We start from the raw sequence: 17,250 nt of genomic DNA, 5'->3' as shown, positions 1-17,250 counted from the left end.
TATAGAATCGGAATTCTAATATATAACAAGATAGATATGTGTGACTCGAAAGAAGTCTAAGAATTCAATAACCAATCCCAAGTCCACATTAATCCACAAAGCCTCTAACTAGAACCAAGTAATTCTAAGTCGGGACATACCCTCGGTGATGACTAATTAGAAACCAAACGGTAGACTAGAACAAAAAAAACATGACTTTAAAATGATAACCCTTCCAAAGAATAGAAGCTCACCACTTCAAAGCGGATAACTGACAACTCAGAAATCTTTCACTGTGCAAGAAAAATAAAAGTGCCTTTGAAATTTCCATCACATCGAGATACAACGTCAAGAGATGGCTAGTGGAATGAGCACAAGCATGTAACTCAGGGAAGGGATAAAATAATGCCATGATCAATAGTTCAAAACCGTTCAAATCCAATGCGCATAATCAAATGCATATGCAAACATATATCATATGCTAGGATAGGGAACAAGGCTTAGCATTCACTTTGAAACATCAACCTAGACTATGTAGCTCAACCGTCATAAAAGGAACCTACGAGCTAAACGGGCCCCAGTGCATGTTAGCCAATAAATCGAAGGTATAAGGGAAGACTAGAGAATGCCCAGATCCCACATCATTCCTAGATACAAAATATATCAATAGTGTGAACCATGCATACGATCATCAAGTCCAACCCTCACATCAGCAAACGTGAGTTTCCAGTATAAGTTATCTGAGACCCACACCTTCAAAACTTAGTTATGTAACCCCTATTAAGCATAATTAAAACAAGTTTCACATAATCCATTTATGAACTAGAAAATTATACATTAAGGCACGCCATAGGTATCATCATACCATTCGCTTATAATTTTATAATTATGCCATTACAATTTCAATAACTTGGGGGAATACCTCAACCCCCTTTTTCGTTTATCAAATCCACTCGAGGGAATGCCTCGACCCCAATGTTATAACTTCAGTCTAAACACGAGCAACAAAGCCTTCAAAGTCCATGTTTGATCTTTTAACCATTTATGCAATGCAATAGTATAGATAAGCAAGTCAAACCATATGACAAATCCATATTTAAAAACCAATTATAAATGGGTTGAGAGAACACAATTTCCAAACCAATTTCAATACCAAAATCATCAAATTGGGGGAATATATCAACCCCCTTCCCATTAACCATCTCTATGCACCCCAACGAGTTTCAAAACACATAATAAAACATGAATAATTTTGTTAAAGCTATGGTAAGACAATTGAAGCAACAATCATTCCAAAACACTCAAATCCATATTCATAAACCACAATTAAATTCATATGGTAACACTTTAAGCATATGCTTTTAATAAAATAAACTTTGGGGAAGAGTAAGATGCCTTAGACATAAAAGGATTTGTGGGAAATTGGGAACTTGGAGCTCGAAAGATGAACGTACAATGAAATCCTTATGCTTTCTTGGGGTTTTGAGTTTAAGAGTTATATAATAACTTTTTATTTCGTGAAAACTAATGGGAATAGGTTCATATAATGTTTAAAGGTTGTTCATAGGTGAAAAGACCTCATTACCCCTCATCCTAAGGGAAATAAAATAAGACAACATGACTTTTGCATGGTGACCATGCTCAGTATCTCTAGTATGCCAACCTCTAATGATCACCAAAATATCATCAATCATATCATGTGCAGCATCCCATCAAAGATGCATGAATGCACCTCCCAAAATCATATCTGTCATTACTCTAAAATTCAAATTCAATAATCTGTAGAAGATTTCCAACAAATTTAACCTTCTAATTTTGTGATTAGGTACCATGCTCAGCTTTATCTTAAACCTAAATCACTCTTCATACAAAGATTCTGCAGGTAACTATCTGAAGTTATAAATTTTTATCTTTCAACTGTAGTATTCTTGCAGGTGGAAAACATTTATTCAGAAACTATTTACGCAACTCATGCCAAGTAGTGATTGAACCTCTTGGAAGTTCCCCTAACCATAGTGATGCTTCACCTGTTAATGAAAATAAGAACAACCTCGTTCTTAAAGTTTCCTGATCTACCCCTGGAATAGTGTATGATGTATAGATCCCAGTAAAATTAGAAATATGCATTTTTTCATCATCAGTAGCTGATCCCAAAAACACACTCTTCAAATTTAATAATTAGATCATAGCGCTAGTAATATCAAATTTCACATTGGGGGGTAACGCAAGAAGAATGATGGTTCCTGTTTCAGCAGGTTCAACATAAACCATATCCTCTTCATCTTTATATGAGCGTAAGTATTAATAAGAAGAAATCAATAGATCTCTGTCACTCTGAACTCTGTCTGTATGCTCAGCTACTGGACATGGTCTAGTTAGTCCTTCTTGCTAAACTAACCCAACCTCTTTATCTAATTGGGCCTCTTTAGTTGCTCTTCTCTCTTCCTCAGTAGCAACTATTAATTATTATGTCTGTAAATCTGCAACATTCTGTGGTTCACTTGGAATATATGGGAGTGCCATGTTGGGATCAACAGGTGGAGGGGGTCTTAAACCCTAGTTGGAACACCATCACTAACTTGACCTGACATCTTTTTAGTGTTTTGAGGGATTATTTCAGGATCTGGATCAAAAGGGGGTAAGGGATTACCTCTTCTCCTCGTGTTTGACATACAACGACATATGCCAAATCAAAAATAAAAAATAAAACTCACAAACTTCACCAATTCAATTAACTACTCAAACCGTCTTCCCCGATAATGACGCCTAAATTTGATGTCGCCCAAAACTAACCTTCAAAAGAAGTATGTTGTGGTCGATGCCAAACATAGTAACCCAACTAGGTTAGGGCCGATCCCACAGGAAAAACGTTGAACAATTGCTTAACTTAATATAATTCACGAACAGTGCGGGAAAGTAAATGGAGAAATTTTGGAATTATCAGTAACTAGTAACCAAATCTTGAATGTTTTGAGTTATAAACAATAGAAGACAAACACTAATCTTGTATTCCCCCTGGCTTCTCAACTCCGTAAACTTCTCATGTTCACTCCAACTATTTTGTTGTTCTGCATATAAAGTCAACAAGATATGTATCATCAACCATCTTGTAAACGTGTTGATAAATCTCACCCTTTACCTTGTGAGTCCCAGGGAATCATCTTATTGCTCCTTGTCTATAACTTTAATTCAGCTTTCTCATTTTGAGTCTTAAGTTGATTAGATGAGATGATGAAATGATAAAATGGATGTGAATCTCAAACTATTATGTTAATTCTCTTTTCCTAATCACAAACACCCTTGTGAGGACGTTTATGAAAATAGGCTATCCCCAAGATTCTGCAATAGTTCTGAGGTCAATTATGGTGAAGAATATTAATATACATGCATAAACCCTAGAATAGATGACTATCCCACTTTTTTACGTAGCTAATTCACCAGGGTTACCACAACCCTAGTCAAGGAAAATAGCCGCTCATGTTTATGCAAGAACCCTTGATAATAAATAAAGAATTCATGTAATTAATTGCATAACAATAATATGAATAAAATCCAAAGTCTTCAATTGAATAATAACCCAAAAATCTCAAGAATAATTGAAAAGTATGTAAAAGTAGTAAGAATAATGTTAAATTGTGTAACCTAATAAAAGATAAAACCCTACGGTATTTATAGTATCACAAAATAACCTAAAAATCCTAACAAAGTTATATCAACATAGGGTACGACTCGTTCATCCACTCATAAGGTCTTCTTATGAGTCGTACTATGCCTCTTGTATCCACTCCAGTATCTGATCTTCTAGGCTTCAACTTTCTATAGTTCTTACGATTCCTACTCATGAGTCGTACCTTGACCATACGACTCGTGGACTTTACTCGTATCCACCTGGGACTTCTATCTTTCCAAGCTTGGACACTGGTTTGCTTACTGTTGGATCATACAAGTCGTACTCAAACTTCTAACTCATATTCTTCTGAGACTTCAACTCTGAATTGCTTCCTTGGTTTCTGTTCTCTTTATGATTTTATGATATGACCCGTATCCTTATCCTATGACTCGGATGCTCCAGTCGTATCTTCTCTATACTTAGCTTCTCAGTTTGGAATTTGCTTCTATTGTGTTTACGGGCCACCCTACGAATTGTATGATGACTTGACGACTCGTATAGTGGTAGTCTCTTTTAGGTATTTTTCTTTCAGTTTTATTCCAGCACTATTATAGACCTATTTCACCTGCAACAAGCAACAAACCACAGTATATCATCTAAAATAACCTAAGTACAAGCATAATTTCATTGTTTTAAGCATTGAAAGTGTCATGTTTCCACACACATCAATAGTATCTGAAAATTATGTAACAGTACTATAAATCAATAATTAATAACTTAAAATATTTAAATATCATACAAAAAATTTGATTGACATTTCAAATTTAATTTCTTCTGTGTCACATAAATTAGGCTCATGCTGACCAGTGCTTCAACATTTAGTATTAATATATATATATATATCCTAGTCTAGCTTAATAGTCATGGCTACTGAGTTTGACCCATTTGCACTGCTATTATGTTGCTTGACAATTCTTTCAAAACTAGTTCGTAGGATGTCTGCCTATAAAATATTGATTGCACAGAGGAGGAACTACAAAAACAATTGGGTATCTTCAAAAGCTTTCATCTTGGTCCCTTCTTTTGCCAGTACACTTAATATCCTGTTTGGTTCTCTATAGTTGTGGACGATCAGTGGACTCTCTATTTCTTCCTTCGTTTGCCATTGTTAATCATGGAAATAATCACTTTAGTTATCTTACCCGCATAAAGTGAATTCAACAACTTCATTGTAACCTCATTCAAAGAGGGCTTCATCTTTTTGTTATTGAGAAAGTTGTGATTTCTGTTAGTATAGCAGGAATAAATGAATGAGAGTATCTCAGGTGAAAATTTTATTATAATTCTGGTTCTCAATTTTACCCAAAGGTCAGTTCAGTTATTATATTTGATCGTATTAGGTACCAATGGTATAAGGAATGCAGATTTCTTAATGAGATTATTATATAGGGTGTGCCTTAAGTTGCAACCCCATAAAATATGGCCATGTCCTTCATAGAATAGTTTAACTATTTGCAACAAGGATCAATATTCACACTCTATGGAGTGAAGGGTCTTGTTTTAGGAGAGCCTATTGTGAGAGTAATCTATAGAAAGAATTTCATTTTATTAGGGTCACTAGGCTCTAAATCCACAAAAAGCTTTTATATGAGGAAGTAATAGTTGGATTATTTTTTAATGAATAAAGTTAAGTCAGTCTTATTATAGAAGAGACCATTTCAGTCAGTTTCAATATAAGAGTATCCTTAGTGCCATTCCTATTGGCACAAAAGAAGCTTTTAATTCTCTAGATTATGGTTGTAGGAAGATCAAAATTGAGGTTATTAAAATGTCACCTCCTATATTCTCAGTTATTAAAGAGCTTGATATTTATATTTTATATTTGGATTGGACTATGAATAATGTCTTTAAGAGGGGCTTGGTTAGGGAGCCACTTATCCAAACATCCAAAAGTTTATTCTATCCCCTTTTGTATCTCCCATATGATGAGACTTCATTATAACAAGCTCAATTATTCCCGACACATTTCTAAGTCCTAAAAAATGCAAGATTCTACAATGGAACCATTCCTACAATTATTGTCAATGAGGATTCTATCCCATAAAATGATGAATCTACTGGCCACTCTCTAAGCTAGGTTGGACTGCATAATATTATTTTTGATATCAGCATTTTGTATTCCTAATCTAACTCATTTTAGGCTTAGGAATGATAAATGTTTTTCAGCCTGTCATATCCATTTTCCTTTTTCAGCCAGTACTACCCAAATGAGCTTTCTTTTAGCTCTATCAATGTGACCTAGGATCTTGATAGAGAGGTGAATTTATTGCATTATATGATTGAGGATACTATCGAGGGTAGATTTATCCATGATGGTTCTTTTAGTCATATTGAGAAATTTAGCATTTTATCTTGCTAGTCGAGTGTTGAAATTATCAATAGTGAATTGAAAAATCCTATTGGTGGGTTTCTTGAAGAAAATGGCTAAGCAAAAATACTTACCTAAATTATTGTTAGGTTTTGTCAAAATAGTTGGTGAGAGTTTATCTGTCTCCCCTATTATAGTTCTTGATGAAAAAAATCATGGATATGGTTTTAGTGATCTTTTGACCAAAGAAATTGCTAAATTTGTTTATGATGTTATTGGCAATACTATACTTTTTGGTGTCAGCTCTAGCAAACATGATAGATCATCAATAAAGAAGAGGTGAAATTATTTTTGTTGATGGAGATAGGTGACCAGTTGAGGAGATTAACCTTATTATCAATCCTTCTAGAAAACATTTTCATAGAGATGATGAGATATAAAGATGGATTTTGTCTCCTTGTCTTATACCGCTTGATGGTTAAAAAAAGTATTGTTTCCATTCATTATCCTTTAGTGAGTCACATTCATTCTTAGTAATCCAGTTACTCTCATTAGGTTTAGTTTGCATTGTTTGGTTGTTGACCTCCCTTTGACATCCTTCCGGTTAACATCCTAATTAGGTGCTATTTGCACAACCCTTAGACTTATTAGGATATTCCAAATTTTATTCTTTTCAATATTAGTTTTCATTAGACCCACTGTTTTACACCAAATAGTTTTATGTTTGACACCTTTTCTTTGAGTAGGAGTATCTAGCTTCATTTGTGGTTGGTATTACAATTATAATTTATTTATAGACAAGTTTCATAATAGATCATTTTTCATTCATAGATCGTCTTTTGATGAAATTAATACTTTGCTATTAGAATTCTTTTCTTTAATAGATACAAACATCAACTTAGTGACATCCAACTCTATTAGCATTCTTGCAAATGATATATTTTATTCTCTTTGAAGTACATTCATCAACATAAACATGTCTTCCTGATACATATTCAATCGGCTTTAATGAACCTTATTTTAATAATTGAGTGGTAAGTTGGATAATTTAATTCAAAAGAGAATCACTCTGGAAACTTCTTTGTAATCAAGACAACATCACACCTTTACAATTACTGGTCTACTATTCATTGTGCAATGTCTTAAGTATAGCACTTGATCCCTATCCTTTATGTTACAAACTTTATTAAAATAATCTTGGTTATAATAATAAACATTGGATTTGATATATAGATCTTGTTATTGAAATAAACCTTTCTATGGCCTAATATATGGAAGGTGAGTTACCTGCCACCTATAAGATTAAGACATGCTTCCATTTTTAGTTTCCCTATATCCATTTTAGCTCGTTGCAATTGCACGATCATTTCACCGTCAACTATTTTGGAGAATGTAGTTGAGTTCCATAACCTTTGAAACAAATTTGTTCCCCATGAACAATGCAACCCATTTCTCTTGTTCTTTTATTGCATGAGTTAGATCTAGTTTATTTTGGGGTTTGTACATATTTAATGATAGATTTAAATTGAGAATATTCCTTCACCTAAAATTACTGTTCTATTGGTAGGGGTTCTCATCGAGGTCTTCTCTAGGTTGCTCGCTTTTCTAGTCATATGGATATGTTTTCAACCGTCTCAATAGAGGTGGACATTGGTGTTGGCACAAGTATTTAGCTCGCTAGAAATGATCATCGAGATTAATAGAAACATCTTATAAGGATTCATCAATACTTTGTTTGTTAATCATTCACACTTCTCCATGTCTGAATCATGATACTCCTATGCATATAACGCTTTGTTTATTATATCCATGTCACTTTGACTAGCTATTATAAAGCTTTGTTTATTATCTCCATATCACTCTGATTAGCTATCATTTTAAACTGTTTGGTTGCCCTCTAGGCATTTTGGCCACAACACACATTAGAATTGTGCATATCGCGGAAGAATTTCTTACAAAGAGAGAAAATATTTGTTATGATTAGTATGTAATACTTTCTCTCTCCATTTTTATTTATTCATATTTGACTTGAAGAAATAATTAATAAATAATAATATAACTTTACTACATCACCATGTTAATCATAAGTTTGAAATGGTGGAAAGTGAATGGTATTTATAACAACAGTAAAGTAGACACAAAAAGGTAAATTATTTCTTAATTTTTCAATCTGAATGAGTAATGTTAGACAGTTCATTTTAAAATAAAGATGGACAAAGGGACTAAACAAAAAATTCCTTGTACTATTTATATATTAACTTTAGACTCAATAAATAAAGGATGTTGAAGGAAAATTTTATGCTTTGCTTTGTTTATTTTTTTTCATGGTATCAAGTGCAGATTTTTTAATTTCAGACCTTAATTCTGACTTCATCTTTATCAGTTTTAAAGATAGCTGATTATCTCCCTCAAAATAACCTTCTGTTATTAACACTTCACAGTCTAAAAGAAGTGATAGTGTCCCTGCAATTAATATAGGGGACTCATCACGCGCTTTCCACATTCACCCTTTTGATTATCCAGGTATGAACCTAGCTTCCACCATCTTTGATGGGAGAAACTATGGTGGATGGAAAAGGACAATTATTATAACTCTCTCAGCAAAGAACAAGCTAGGATTCATTAATGGATTTCTAGTTTGTCCTAATGCTAATACAAGATTTCAAGGAGCTTGATCAAGATGCAATGATATGATCGTGGTCTGACCTAGAAGATAGATTTGGTCAGGGTGCTAAACTTTTTCAACTTCAAACAGATTTAAATGCAGCATTTCAAGGAAATTTTAGTATCCCTACTTATTTTACAAAATTAGAGTTTATGGAATAAGTTAGATGCACTAAATACATTGTATGAATATACTTGTGAGTGTGAATGTAGAGCAAAAGAAAAAGATAAGAAGGCTCGTCAAGATGAGAGACTTCTTCATTTTCTCATGGGGCTTAATGTCACTTTCATAGGTGTTAGGATTAATATTTTGTTGTCTTCCCCTCTACCCATTATTGATCAGGCTTACTCTCTTGTTATTCAAGATGAAAAGCAAAGAAAAATTCATACTACTCCTGCTAATCCAGGAGAATCAACCTCTTTCTTTATTGATAATAATAGGGAAAAAAATTCAATGAGTATCAAACTCAAGATGAAAATTCTATTAAGAATAGTTCTCCGGTGTATAATTATTGCAAGAAAATAGGACATGACGTTGACCGCTGTTATAAAATTCATGATTTTTTCATTGATTTTAAATTCACTAAATCTAAAAAATATTAAAAGAAACCTGTTGCTGATAATGTTTTTAACACAGGAAAAGGATCTTAACAGACTAGAGAATGTCACAAATCTGAACTCTTTAAGCTAAGATAATATTGCACAACTCTTGTAACTTTTGCAAAAGTTGGATCCCAGAGATGCAGAAAATGTAGATGCATTTGCAAACATAACATGTGTTGGTATGTCTAAGTTCTTTAATTATTAAGCTTGCTTGTTTATAATTGACAGTGATTCTTGAATATTAGATAGTGGAGCATCTGAGCACATGACTTTTGATAAAATATTTTAAAAGTTTTAACCTTCTTCCTAAATCTATGATGGTAACTACTCCTAACTCCTACAAGGTTAAAGTTATTCATTCAGAATCTGTTTCTTTCCTACATAATGTAACACTGAAAAATGTTTTATATATTTCATTTTTTAGGTTCAATCTAATTTTTATTCATAAATTGTGTAAATAACTTCAGAAATTTATTCTTTTCACCTTTAACACTTGTTTCATGTTGTAGAGCTCTTTACTAAAGAGCCCTCAGGTGCTTGGTAGAGAGCAAGAAGGTCTATATAATCTCAAATTAAGTCATTCAGAGGTTTCTACACAGAGCCTACCTAGTTTTAATCTTCATAGTCTTTTCTTTTCTAATTTTTAGGAGATAAATTTACTTCTTGTTCAAGTTATTTTGATTCCTATGTAAAAGAAAAACTATGGCACTACAGATTAGGACATATCCCAAGAAATAATATAATTTATTTTTTCAAATTTTGTATCTTGTTTAAATTTTTCTTTTTCTTGTGTTATTTGTAGAATATCAAGACAATCTAAGCTATCTTTTTCTTTTAGTGTTGTTTTCACTAAATCTATTTTTGATCTAATGCATGTTGATACTTGGGGACCATACAAATCTACTACACATGATAATTTTAAATACTTTCTTATAATTGTTGATGACTTTAGTAGAGCTTCTTGGACAGATCTTCTGATTACAAAGTCTAATACTTTTTTCATCCTTCAATGTTTTCTTTGTATGGTAGAAAGACAGCTCAATTTTAAAGTTAAAATTTTAAGAACTGATAATGCTTTTGAGTTAGAAAATAGAAAGTACAATCTGATTTCTTTCTTTTCAAGAGAATTATTCATCAAATAACTTGTGTTTATACTTCACAACAAAATGAAGTGGTGGAGAGAAAACACAAGCATTTATTGAAAACATCAAGAACTCTTTTATTTCAATCTCATCTTCCTATTAGTTATTGAGGAAATGTTTTTTAACTACAACTTATTTCATAACAGATTTTCCTCAACTGTTTTGAATCCAAAAACTTTTTTTGAAGTTTTATTCAAGAATAAATCATCATATGATCATCTAAAATATTTTGGGTGCTTATGTTTTGTATCTACTCTATCTATAAATAGAACTAAATTTGATCCTAAAGCAACACCTTGTGTTTTTATAGGATATTCATATGAAAAGAAGAGATATAGAGTATTAAATTTGCAAATTAAGAAAAATATAATTTTCAGGAATGTTAGTTTTCATGAAGAATATTTTCCTTTTATGTCACAACATGCCTTTTCTTTTACTATATTTTCTTCTGATGTGTCAGATTCTTCAACTTCTCTATCACAATCTTTCATTCCTTTATTAGATTACTCTACTGATTATGAATCTACTCGTGATCCAGTAGTTTTATTCACTACTATGCCTCAACTTCCATCAAGTTTCAGTGATGTGCCACCCACTACCTCCACTTCTGATATGACTCAAAGTTCTCCTCAATTACCTATTGTTCATACTATGCTAAGAAAATCTTCTAAGACTCATAAGAAGGCTGATCATTTGGAATATTATATTTGTAATGCTCTTCAACTTACAAATATGACTACTACTAGACCTCAACTTCCATCAAGTTTCAGTGATGTGCCACCCACTAGCTCCACTTCTGATATGACTCTAAGTTCTTGTCAATTACCTATTGTTTATACTATGCCAAGAAAATTTTCTAAGACTCATAAGAAGCCTGATTATTGAAAAGATTATATTTGTAATGCTCTTCACCTTACAAATATGACTACTACCTATTTTCTCCGTCCCATTACTCTAAGTTCCTTGTTTTTTTAATGCTTTATCTTCTAATAATTAAGTCATGGTCAACTATATTACAAATATATAAGAATATGTTAATTATATTCAAGCAGCAAATCATCTAGGTTGGCAAAAATCCATGAATAAAGAACTTGCAGCTTTATAGTTAAACAACGCATGAGTGTTATTATTCTTCTTGTTGAAAAAAATACTTCCTTTTAAATGGTTCTATAAAGTCAAACAGAACTCTGATGAAAGCATTAAAAGACTAACAGCTTGATTGGTGATTAGAAGTGATGAACAGAGAGAAGGTATTGATTATAATAAAACTTTCTCTTAATAGTCAAGATGACTACTATCAAATGTATTTTAGCCATTGCATTGAAGAATAACTGAGAAGTTTTTCATTTAGATGTTAATAATACTTTTCTTCATGGTGATATCTATGAAGAAATTTATACAAAATTTTACCGAGTGTTACACCACCCTTTCTAAATCATGTTTAGTTTTTATTGAAGAAATCTATTTATGGGTGTAAACAAGCATCTAAATGTGTTTTTTGATGAAAAATCATGAAACATGTCCTATTAAATATGCTCCATTCCTGAAGTGAATGTGGCAACAATACATAACATGTCTGAAAGAAGACAAGTGATCGAATGAATGCACATAAATGTGAAAAAGTGACAAATTTTCACAGACTTGCATATCTTGATCTTGAAAGATGTTCTAAGCTACCATAATTTGATATTCTTAAGGCACGATTATATTCCATTCCTAAGGAATGAGAATTTTGATTATTATAAATATAGATTTATACCCTGGGTGAATATGACTGCATATAAATTCAAACGTGCTCTTAGTTGTGAAGATATCACAACTCACCTCCAAAAAAGGCTAAATAACTAAGAAGGGTTATTGTGAAATCTACTTCTGAAGTAGTAAATCTGAAATTTACTAAAGCAAAAAGCACGTGTCATGGTAAACTTGGAGTTTACTACTATAAATAAGTTCATTAATAGACATGAACGATTGCAACATCCCAAAGATGTGCATAGTGAGCATTAAACATATATTGAAGAACTAGAAATTCTTCATGAACTTTTAATGGTTCTTGTTCTCATTATAAGCTGGTTGGACCAACTAATGTTGGGATTTGATCTCTCAAAATCTAAAAAGTATAAAAGGTGAATATAGGCCCGTTCACCAGTCATGTGATCTATTAAGATGCATCGATATAAGATGATCACTTGTACATTTATTGTCAACCTGCACCTTGACATTCATAGAGTTACTTGCACAATATAAATTGAGTTAGGACTATAATTTTTAGATTGCCCAATCAAGACAATTCATCTTAATGATGATGGTTTGGCATTGAATGCCTTCGATAAATAGCTAAACCATTGCTAATGAGAACAAAGCTTCATGTGTTGGTCTGAAATATGATATGTTGCATACAATAACACTTGTATGCATTAGACTAATAAATTATGATTATTTCTTCCCTTTCAGTTGGTGCAAGGTCAGGTACCAACTATTCCATTTAATAATTTTGATGTGCGGTATACGATTAATGAATATACCATGATGCACAAAGATGGATTCCTTAAAAAAGACGGAGGATGTATGTTAGTTTTCTTAATATAAGGGAAGATTATAAGCAAGCTATGAAATATATTAGGAATTATCACTAGATCCTCATTCCAAAGATAATTCAAGTCAAATGCCGAAGCATCTTATATTTAAGATGCAAGTGCTCTTATGTTATGTCCCTAAAGGACAAAGTCTATGCATGCGTGATGCATGGTAGACCAATCGATTCCAAATGAAATAATCCTTGAAAAGGATAAGGAGAAAATAATCATAATAATAAGGCAATGTGCTCTTGAAGAGCCTAGATATTACACTTCATGAAACCTGATCAGAGGTTCAAGTACCTGAAAATAATGAAGTAATGAGATCTCAAAATGTTGTCACACTGTGAACCGATAAGAAAGGATATATCATCAATATCTTTGATACAATGTTGGTGCAATATTGTGAAAGATTACGAGGATCCGAATTCTGTACATATTTAAGCATGCTAACGTAGAAACATTTATCAAGTAACGTGAAAGGATGCATCTTGGTAAGCATAAAACTTATTTGATTTAAAGTCTAGATACTTGAAGATGTCACTCATAAAATGTTGAATATTATCACTCGACAAAATTTGTATGAACACTTTTTTGAGGATTCCAAATGTTTGAAGCATATAAAAGTTTCTGGGAAACTTATATATAATCCTTATATTGTATAAGCTTATACCTTGAAAAATATTAGAACTATTCAAGAGTTTTCAAAAGCAATAGATTATTTGCTGAAATGATAAATATACCAATTTGGATTGGTTATGAAGTATCACATCTTAGTGCAACTGGTGCACTCATATATCTTGCAAATACTACAAGGCCGGAGATAGCCTTTTCGATTAATTTATTAGCAAGGTATAGTTCTGCTCCTGCTAGGAAACATCGAAATGGGATCAAACATATGATCATATTTTATTCTAAAGATTACAGTCCCGATCTTATGGATTATATTGATGTTGAGTATTTATTTAACCCACATAAATCTCGATGTCAAACATACAATGTGTTCACTGATTTTGAGCGTATTTATATGTCTAATCATCAATATTCACTTATATTTAGACTTGTTCTGAGAGCCAAACTATGCTATTCTTATTGAATTTAAGCCTTAATTGTGTTCCATATCTAACCGACGTGATTAGTGATGCAGGGTAAATTTCTAATGGATTTGGACAAAATTGGATGCATATCATGAAACAAGTGATAATTGATGCCGTGAGTTGATTTTATAGAGTATCGCGGAAACTGGAAGAATTTGGAAAGCAAGATGGAAAGGTTGGATCAGGTAGCGGAACAATCAGATGAAAGGAAAAAATATTGTGCCTAAAAAAACAGTGGAAAATAATTTCTAGTGGACTAGGGAGATTAGCCCACGATGCAGGCTCCAAAATTGTGCCTCCATGCCTTAGTGGAATTTTCAAGGTAATTTCCAGTGAACCAGGGTGATTAGCCCGTGGTGCCTCACCTGGAGCGATGCAACAGACCAGGTAGTGCCTTACTTGGAGTGGTGCAACAGCTCAGGCGGCGCCTCGCATAGAGAGGCGGTTTGATGCCCACGATGCAGGCTCCACTCCATCCACGCATAAATTGGCCCAATATAAAAGATAACACAGGAAACATAATTAAGACACTTTGGAAAGCATAGAGTGGCAAAAAAAAAAAAATCTCTCTTTTAGGGTTCTTAGATATTCTTGAAACTTCTTTACTTCAAGATTAATTTTTGATATGATTAATTATTTATTTTTTAATGGTGAATTCAGACATGAGTGGCTAAACACCCTTGTTCTGGGGTTGAGGCCAAGAGTATGATTACTATTTGATATTCTTTATCTAGTTCTTGTTGGATTATCATATAGGCTATTCTTAATTTCATGTACTTATTATTTTGATTAGTGGCCACTATTAGAATTAATCAATATTTCAATGTGCATCCGAGAGGAGAATCGTAGGATAGAACGGAGAAATTAAGGAGTAAGGTTCTCATCCTTTTATAAAATAAAGGATTTGAATTAGTATCTAGGATAGGGATATACCTAGAACCCTTGTTTAGTTCAATCGTTGGAAGATAGCCATATACATCTAAATGGATTATTGCAACCCTGCTCAATGATGTAGTTGCAAAGTTCATGTAGGTATAAGATTATAGGTCGGGAGACCATGATCGTGTTATAAACCCTGCGAATCAACAACCTGAGAACCAACTAGAATACGATAAGAATAGAAATCTGTAAGATTGTCAGAGGTGCCTCAACCCTGGAATTCTCATCATTACTGTTAACAATCGTTGCTTGATTTGCTATTATCACAAATTGTTATTTCTTATTATTTACATTTTTATTCAAAACTTCAAAATCATCTTGATACTTGACGACACTTAATACCTCCTTGTCTAAAACTAAAGTCGGTTGAATTACTATTTGCATAGTCCTCGTGGGTACGATATATGACTGTCTAAGTCACTATATTACTTGTACAATCATGTGCACTTGCGTATGTGATAGAATGCAACCAGTTTTTGGTGTCGTTTCCGGGGACTAGTACAATTAGTAATTTATTAATTTTTTGGTTTTGATAGTAAGTTTAAGTATTAATGACTTGACCTTAGTAGCTAACTTTTTGCAGGTTTAGTTGAATACAAGACTGGCGAGAGATAGAGAGTTGGTAGAGCCTTTTACGGAACCAGAACTGGTATTTCAACAAAGACGAAGAGCTCATTATCCAATTCAACAAGTTTAAATGGCTGAACAAAGAAATGATCCAGTTGATCCAAATGCCGGACATGTCCCAACTCCGGTTATCCCAATTGTTCCTGATCAAGCAATTTCTAGACCTATTCATGAGGTGGCAATCCTACTTACGAACCATGCGACTAATAGTATTCACAAGCCCGAGCCAGGTGGTCGATTTGAATGAAAGTAGAATATGGTGTAGTTGCTGAATTCGTCTAGGTAGTTTGCCGAATTTTCACATGAAGACCCACAGCAGCACATACAGACCTTCCTAGAAATAAGTGAGACCCACAGCAGCACATACAGACCTTCCTAGAAATAAGTGATACTTACTTTTCTATAAGGGTGAATACTTATTATGTCAGACTGACTCTCTTCCCCTTTTCTTTAATCGGGGAAGCGAAGAAGTGGTTACATATTGAACCACCACTCTCCATCACCATCACTTCTTGGGAAGATCTAGCTTGGAAGTTCCTTATTCAATTATTTCCATCAGGGAAGGCTGCACGTTTGAGAAGCGAGATTCTAAATTTCAGACAAAAAGAAAGGAGAAAATCTCTACTAAGCCTGGGAGAAATTTAAAAGTATTCTAAAAAATTACCCTCATCATCATCAGTCTAATGATGTTCTTGTTCATACTTTCATTGAGGGGCTAGAGCCAAATACCAAGATTCTCTTGGATTCAACAGCAGGTGGACAAGCTTTTGAGAAGACTTATGATGAATTATACACACTGCTGAATCAGATTTCATAAGGGAACCCTGAATGGCATGCTGACTCGAGGAGTGCTCCTAAGAAGGTTGCAGGTGTATTAGAGGTAGATCAGTTCACTGCTTTATTATCTCAGCTTGCAGCAATGCAAAATCAGATGCTTACTCAGTTTAACAGCATGAAGTTGGGGGTTTCACAAGCAGCAGCTCCAGCTAATGCAGTCCAACAGGTAAATTCTTGGTGAGAGGTTTATGAAAGTAATGAGCATACAGTAGATGCTTGTGCGGTTAATCCAGATTCTATTAATTATGTGGGCAATCTGAATCATCAGAGATAATCGAACTTCGATAACACATATAATCCCAATTGAAGGAATCATCCCAATTTCTCATGGGGTAGAAATCAGGCATAGAATAATAATTAGTATAAGAGGCCAGTGCAACCGAATCAATAACAGGTTTAGAATAATCAAGTCTCTACTCAAACAAGTAATATAGAGGAGATATTAAAGCAAATTTTAGCTAATCAAGCACAGTTTTTAGCAGATTTACAGAGTCAATAGTTGATTACTAAGAATTTGGAGTTACAACTCGATTAGAATACGGGAGCACAAAACACAAGACCTCAAGGAGGATTACCTAGCGATATATAGGCAAATCCAAAGAAGCGAAATGCACTTACAATAAGGAGTGAGTTGCAGTTAAAGGAGCTGATACCTGTGCAGGTTAGTCGCACAGCCACTGATTATAATCCTAAAGCTAATAAGGAGAAAGGGGTCAAAGAAAGATTTTTAGGAGATGAAATTAAAATGGAGAAAAATAATATACCTTTACCTTTTACTCAAAGGCAAAGGAAGCTCCAAGAGAAGGCC

At 33.4% G+C, this 17,250-nt stretch overlaps 1 non-coding gene across 1 annotated transcript; it reads right to left on the bottom strand.

Annotated features, from left to right (window-relative positions):
* Positions 1-16,175: 16,175 nt before the first annotated feature.
* On the bottom strand, positions 16,176-16,283 carry LOC124887450. The gene has a single exon (XR_007045226.1). It is a non-coding gene; the product is annotated as a small nucleolar RNA R71 (small nucleolar RNA).
* Between the last annotated feature and the right edge of the window lie 967 nt (positions 16,284-17,250).

Source organism: Capsicum annuum, chromosome 9 (assembly GCF_002878395.1).
Source record: "Capsicum annuum cultivar UCD-10X-F1 chromosome 9, UCD10Xv1.1, whole genome shotgun sequence".
NCBI lineage: Eukaryota > Viridiplantae > Streptophyta > Magnoliopsida > Solanales > Solanaceae > Capsicum > Capsicum annuum.
The sequence above is the reverse complement of the archived record's forward strand: the minus strand, read 5'-3'. Positions and strand labels throughout refer to the sequence as shown.